The following is an 8,023-nucleotide window of genomic DNA, read 5'->3' as shown; positions in this document are numbered from 1 at the left end:
AGGAAGGAGTTGTGTGAGTTTTTGTTACACCACCACCGGAAATAAAGTAGAATTTCGGTCGAAAGGGTCGAGGACGCGGCAAGAGACGGAAGTCGAGAGAGCGGCCAAAAGATCAGAGGGATCGATCCGCATCACACTTGGCGACGGGCGCGTCTCCGCCTTTTCGGAGACCTCTGGCCGAAATCCTGGCGCCGCGGAGGAGGAACCGGCGTCCTTGCCTCTATACCCCCACACATACACGTGACCATGCCACTGTAAGGAGACACACGCGTGCCTCGTGGTGTATGTATATTATATATATATATGTACTGTGTCTATAGGGCACGCAGGTATATACAGTGGAGTGTCCTTAGGTAGTTCCAGCTAGCTCGGCTGTATCATTATATCCGCATCTGCCGCGCGGGGCGCGCAAGCTGTAATTATATCAGCCACGATCCCTAAACGCGGTCGTATACCTCGTCCTCGTTTTTACGTTGATGCTCCGGGGCAAAAAGGCTGTCTCTGCTCCGTGTATATATACCTTATACATGTTGCATTAGGTGTATAAACCTCGTCGCGACGTCGTTAGCCGTATATATTGTTGCGGCATCGAGAAAAGACCCCAACACACTTCCCTTTCTACGTAACTCCAACCATTTTTTTTTTTTTTTTTTTTTTTTTTCGGTCAACAAGGTCTAGCATCTGTGTGGCTCTACTGTCCTTTACCTATTGACGCATACATACACGTATGAATAGAACCCGCGGCGAGGGTGACACTCTTGGTGCGTCACGCGATCCACGCACGTTGAGCCGTTAAAAAAAAAACCTTTGTCGCGCAGATGTATACTGCTATACCTGGCCCTCCTACGCTGTTTCCTCGAATTTTCAATAAAACAAAAAAAAAAAAAAAAAAAAAAAAACCCTTTACATTAGACGGTTATATGTACACCAGGGCAAAAGTTTTGCCACAAGGTAGGTTATACTTTCTTTATTTTCAAAGGAGCGTGTTTGTATGTTATCTAATTCTAAAATCTCGAAGAAGTCGAAAACCATTATCGCTCCATGGAAAAGGGATGAAAAAACAAAAAAACTCGACCGATAGGCTACCGAATAAACGCACACGTGCGAGCGCGGGGCAAACGATAAGAGGAGCGGTGTCGGGAGCCCCAGCTCGTAATTAGACGGAGCCCAAGTAGGCTTTTATAAAGCGATTAATGCGCTCTTATCCGTTGGAGGTTGGGGCCAAGGGGGTGGGGGAGAGTAGGTATATATAAAAAATATTAAAAATCCGAACAAGAGAGATAGAGAGAGGAAAAAAGTTACGGCATCCAGTAGTCCAGCAAGCCCACACTCACAACCCAAAGTGTACGTATGGCCGTGTTGGCGCGAATTTTTGACTCTGCCCCTGAGGATAGTATAACTAGATGGGGATCCTTATCTCGGCTGCTCCCTGATGTTCCGCAAAATGCACGGGCCCCGGGGGCTATACATATACGCATCGCATGTTACACACCAGATATAGTCCCCTGGCTATACACGGTCCGCGCCGCGGCCACGCCCACACGGGCCGCTCGCCATCTCCTTCTCCCGCCGCGTCTTTCCGTTATTTACCTCCATCCTCTTCCTTTCTTTCATTTTACTTCCATCGGGGCCGGGGAGGCTGTCGCCCTCCTCCTCCCCCTCCTCAAGCCCGGCAGCGAGGCAAGGCTGCCCTCCTGGAAGCATCAATAACTATCTGGCGCGCGGTCTCGTGATCAACTCTCGATTTTTTTTTTTTTTTTTTTCATTTTTTTTATTCCACCAGCACCAGCACCGGTTACCCTCGCAAGATGATGATGATTCGCCAAAGGGACAGGGTATACGAGCCCAAACAGTCAGTTCGTGCGCGCTTCGATGTATTTACGTTGGGGGAGCCATCGAAGGCCGAATTAATTTCTCACCCTCAATTGAGCAAAGGATCGAAGACGAAACGCGAATCTGTTGGCAAACACTCTTCCTTCGAGCCAATATCGACTCTTGGATAATGTATAATAAATGTTTAGTACATTGGGTGTGAAAATAAAAGTCAAGCAATAGACCGCAGTTACGCGCACATTACCACTCTCTCGAGCGAGATGGTGAACCTGAGGGCCGAAACTCGCCGTGCGCGCAATACCTGCACCGTAAACCGAGTCTCTGCAGAGAGCGTACAAGAAAAGAAATAAACAAAAAGGAGTGCATATATATAGGTGTACAGCAGCAGCATAAATCTCGGCAGGACAGTGATGTTCCTGGGGCCTGGGGCTACGAAGGGACGAAGCCGGGGAACGGAAAGAGGAGCTCGCAAAAGATGGTAGCCGCCGCCACGGAGTTCGGCAAGGGAGATAAGGGAGGACCGGAGGATCAGTTGGGAGGGAAAGGGATGCGCACCGCGTTACTTTTCACTGCATCTATCTGTCTATCTGTACGTGTAATATAATATGCACGAGCCGGCAATTAAAATGCTATGTATGGTGGAGCGGCTATACGAAAAAAAAAAAAAAAAAAAAGAAAACACTGTCCTGTTGCACGTATTTTTTTTTCGCACCAATTTAGCCGTTTGCATGGATGTATATATATACGTAAAACGCACGAGATAACAAGGAATTGACTCATTTAGATGTACACCTTTGTTTATTGAAATAAAGAATCCATATACTTTGAGTACGCTATATTCACAACCGAGCCCGCCTCGGGTAGAATAACCGTCACACGTATCTTCAGCACAATAAGAAGAAAAATAAGCTGCAAATGCAAAAAAAATAAAATAAACTCGTCAACTGCACTTTCAGTAACAGCACCAAGTTGTATACGCTGATCGTTCGTATATCACAGTGTAATAAATATATGCATGTAATGTATCCAACGGAGAAATGGCCGGTGCCGATGCGTCGTCCCAAATTCCCAGCACAGTGACATCGCGCACTTTCTCGTGGACACACGCAGGCAGCAAAACGATGACATTTAGCGCCTCGAGCGACGAGCACACCCGAGTTTCGACTGGAAGAGCGAAAAATCTTTGCCGAATGTGTGCACCGAGCAACGTGATGTACACGCAAGAGAGAGAGAGAGAGAGAGGAGAAAGAAACGAGGAGGTGTATACTATACACCATCGGAGAGAAAAGAGAGAGAAAGCAAGCAGGTGTAACGCGGAGCGGCAGTAGGCACCAACTGATCTCGCGTAACAACGGCCGATAAAATTGTTGCGTTTTTACCAAAAATTATCCTCTTCTTTTCTCCTCCGCCTCTCTCTCTCTCTCTCTCTTGGCTCGTTCGCTTGCACACTCCTCTATACCGTGTATATAGTAGGTTTTTTTCGCCACGTGAAAAATTACAAAATTGTGGCAATTTGGTCCCCACTACCGACGCTGCACCGCTACACGGTAGGTATATATACGAAAGAAGTATATCCCAGGAGTATCCGCTGCGCTCGTGTACCAGAGGAACCGGTAGGGGCTCTTCGCCGCGACAATTATGAATCGACGTGCGTATACAGTCGCCGATAATGGCAATGGCCGGGTGTACCCGCGAATATAGCTTAGAGATAATCCCTTCGTTTGTGTCGGTACACCCAAAGCTACTCAAGTGAGCGCATTGTTCGACAACTTTCCTACGTATTGACCGATCGCTTATTCGTACACGGTATTGGATACGTGGAAAAAATATTTCAAAGCATTTCAACAACACCCGTCAATCGCCAAAGAGAAGATCATTTCCAAAAGTTTGTACGTCTGACTCTACATGGTCGTAACTACTGATACAGGAGATAATGCGGTTACTCTTGGTTACGACTCTACTCCGAGATGAAAATTTTTTTTTATCTTCTGTCACCTGCAGTTTGCATCTGGCACATAGCGTGCGCGCGACGGCAAAAAATACAAACCGGAGATGGTGGTATTGGGAAGTTAGCCGCGCTATACCGAGTGATTCAAAATAACGTGAACGAATGGTGTTAGGCCCCATAGCTCGGTCCGACATTTACCTTAGAAACGCCGATCGGCTAGTCGTCTCGAGTAAGCGAGCTCGTAATATATGGATTCATCCCACAATTTTCTCTCTGCGTTCGGTCGTTGGTGTTTTGCCGGGGGCACTGGGAGGGAGGGTCGAAAGAATTTCTCGGTAGTCCGCGTTGCTCTTAATATCTCTACACACGTATGGACTCATTTGTTAATACCATATACCCGTAGGTATATATACCTACACGCATGTATATGCAGGACGGCCCCAAGGAGTATTGTGCCTAAACGTCTCTCCCCCGCGGTCGGAGCTATTTTTGATTGATTCGCTACACGCGCGCTAGGCGTGCAATTATCCATACCTACCAGCGAGCGCGAAAGAGGAGAAAAAATTTTAAAAAACGCGTAGAGGACGTTAGAGAAAGTACCTGACAAGTAGGAATCCTTGTCCGGAGGCGCCCCGTGCGTCGGAGCAACGGAACGGGGGAGGGGTCGACGTTTCTCGGGCTGCTTAGCTTCCGTTGCGCCGTTTGGCCCGGCAGCAGGGCATCTGTAATTATACATACACACCGAGCAAAATACATTTTTTGTTTTTGTTTTATTAGCATCCTCCTGCGCGCCCACCTTGGCAGAGTCATTCTGTCAAAATAATAATATTGCTACGTGCTCCGGGGCGCGCGGAGATGCCGCCCAACACCTCGGGGGACCTCGTCCTCGCGGGGTACCTCCTCCAACTCTTTTTCAGCCCTTGGCCACTGCTCGCGAGAGTGTGTGTCATATACCTACGTATACGGTATGTACCCACATGTATATATGTAACATGTGAGCTCTGTTGCGCGTTAAAGCCGATCATTACGGGTTGCTAATCGCCGCCTGCTGCCTCGCTAGTAATTAGAGGATCCCCGCGAACGGACGGTAGTCGGTGCGGTTGTGCTGGTGCATCTATACCCCTACGCGGTAGCAGCTCCTTCGCTTATTTTTTTTTATTTTTTTTTTTTTTTTTCACCGCTGAAATTAATGCCCACTCGATCGGGCTCTGATATTTCACTTCCGATGCACGCTGAATTGAATTTGCGTGAGAAAGTGCACCAGCTTATAATATGCATACGCTGGGCGATCTAATAATTGATAAAAATGATGTTCGCGGGCATGCCAATTACGATTATCTCGCCAAGATGTTATACGTCGATTCTCGGTGCGTACGAGGTGCCATGTTTGAGAGAAAATATTTTTCAACCCGGTCTCAAATAGCAGCGGGTATCGGAGCTGTACTCAGTTTGGCCATTTCAGTCATATAAGTACTCGTGCAACTTTGATCATCAAACCGGTTTTATTTGGGTACTTGTACATTACCCGGGAAGTATATAAGTTACTTTGTAGTTTTATTACGAGGAAAAGTGAAATGAGAAAATATATACTTAACATTCGGATGAAAAAAAAAACAATTACATATAATTACAGAGGCCCAATGGCAAACGACACAAGATGGCTACTGCGTGCCCGCAGTGATACTAAAAATAGCTTGGCCGCGCCACCATTTTACCTTTTACGAATAGGCTAGATTGGTAATAGTCAACAAACATGAGCTACGCGGCAAGTACCTTGTGATCGATTTGTATTATAACTGATCATGTTTTGCGCCTTGCCATTGTACCAAGTAGTTACAATACGCTGTAAGCAATCCTATCCTTCTCGAAAAGAATTCTCGTCCAATGGAATCAAGAATAAGTATATTTTTGGGTACCATAACTCGGAACGCGTATCCTTTTTTTCTTTGCGAAGCATATTTTTTTTGTCCAGTTGAATTTTCGTTCTATCTTTACGCGAACGAAGGTCTTGACTTGTACAAGTTGTGTTCAGCTCGTGTTTCGTTTTATCGCTCCACCAAAACTACGCTTGCATCTCTCTCTCCAAAGCCACAAAAAAAAAAAAAAAAAAAAAAAAATTATTATTATTTTTGCCCGTCTTGCCCAGAGGCTACGCATTCGAGTCGTCCTTCTCTCTGGTAGAAAGGGCCTCGCTCCTGCCTTCGTGTATACGTGCTCTTCTCGTGCCTTTTTCGTCCCTCCCGGCGTCCATATCCTTTCACCCCTCTCCCCCTGCAAAGGATGACTAACTGCCTCCGTTCCACGAAAAACGCGCCCGAGTGTTCTGCCGCTGCTGCCGAACACCCCTTTGTTTTTTACGGCAAATGAGAATAGATTTGCTTTTAATTGCCGGTTTCGGTTGCCAAAAATTTTTGTAATAACCGAGAAAAATTCTAGTACCGCGACTAGTGTTTTTTTTTTTTTTCCGATATCTGGAGGATGATTTCTTTTTTTTTTTTCAACCATAGCATTCGTGCTTGTATTTTATACTACATTCTTTGCTCTTGGGGGCTGCGAGCTGTATATTATGATAGTTTTCGCCCGTAGAACAGATTTTTTCACGCAATATTCCCAGAATTCGCGTCGATCTGGAAATTTTAGTGCAGTCGCGTGACTTTTATTTTTGTTTTTTTTTGTTTTTTTTTTAATATATATTGTTGTATACCAATCTAGCGGCTATCCGCACCAAAAGAAAAGAAATATTGCTTCTCGTTGAGTTGCAAATTTTTCATAGCAAATCTTTGAATATATACATATAGCCTGTATAGTAGCACGATTGTGATAATAAATTACCGTAATCTCGCCTGAACGCCGTGACTCACTTACATTGATAAATGGTGTGCCGCCACGTCCCACTCTTTTAATTTTTCACAACATCGTTACAGTCCCTGTCTCTCTACATTGCCGATAAAATCAAATGCTATACGTTGCGAAAAAAATTTTTTTTTTTTATCGTTAAACTTTTACAGTCAAACACTGCGTGATTGTGTTATTTTTCGTAGCCAATGAGTTTCCGTAGAATTGAAAAATCATGAAAAGCGTGGACCCCATACCTCATAGGAAGATCTCCGTTACGCATCACTTAACGAGCTTTCAAGTGTAATTTTTGCGATGATAAGGCCACTAAACGACATGGACGGACAAAAATCAAAGTGTAGAATTTTGTGTACTTACATAGCTCCGGCATCACTTTGCTCTGTGGTGTACGTGTAGTTGTTATTGCTCGTGTTATTTAAATCTTACCCATTGAGTACAACAATTTCGGCTAAACACGTGTTATTATACTGTAATAGCAAAGGCTCGGACTAGACCATTTGTCGTTGCTTGGATGAAGAAATGAATGCAACCTAAACATGTCCTAACCGATTGTTTAGAAAATGTTTCATATTGTGGCACACTTACCATTGATTGTCAATAATTGCACAGCGACAAGTATACTCATGTACTGCCTTATAAACATTTTCCATTGCAAAAATACCCGGAAAATAATTTTAATACAGTATAGTTTATTTATTTTCTCGATAACCATGTAGATGTTGATTGTTGGGAGTGTACGTGTATTAAGGCCACCCCAATAAGTATCATTGGCAATGATTGCATGCGCATTTAGCTACATAAATGTAAAATGTTCTTTGCTTCATATACTTTATACTCATGGGTATGAAGAAAATTAAACCAAAAGCTTAAAAATTGATGTGTGCCGATGTAGGTTTTTGCGCGTTTTCGAGAACGGCTATCTATACTTATACCTCTGTATACGCGATTAGTATTTATACATGCATGCGCGTATACATCTCGTGCAACAAAGAAGCAGTTGGGCCAATCGACAATGTAGGTATACATATTACAGATCGGTGCAGCTTTATCGTGCGTGCATGTAATACAGTTGGTGTAACTTCAACACCCGACACTTTGGTTCGATACGCGAGGCACACCCAACACCGTCGATACATGCATACCATGCATGCAAAATCACCTCGCGTGTGTACGCGAGTTTGGTGAGGCCAATCGACGGCTCTTGTACGGCTAACTCTCTCTCTCTCTCTCTCTCTCTCTCTCCTACCCCTCCCCGCCTCCGACCACCTATTTCGAAGGAACAAACACAATTATCTACCTATGCAGCCACGCTGCCTATCTCCTCGAATTAATTAACTGCACGTGTGTGACAGCTCTATGCGAACAGCGGACTCTTGTCGCGCTTTT

This window comes from Copidosoma floridanum, unplaced genomic scaffold (assembly GCF_036245765.1).
Source record: "Copidosoma floridanum isolate Cflo_tuat_1 unplaced genomic scaffold, Cflo_Japanese_pri ptg000012l, whole genome shotgun sequence".
NCBI classification, from domain to species: Eukaryota; Metazoa; Arthropoda; class Insecta; order Hymenoptera; family Encyrtidae; genus Copidosoma; species Copidosoma floridanum.
This window is presented reverse-complemented; position numbering follows the sequence as displayed.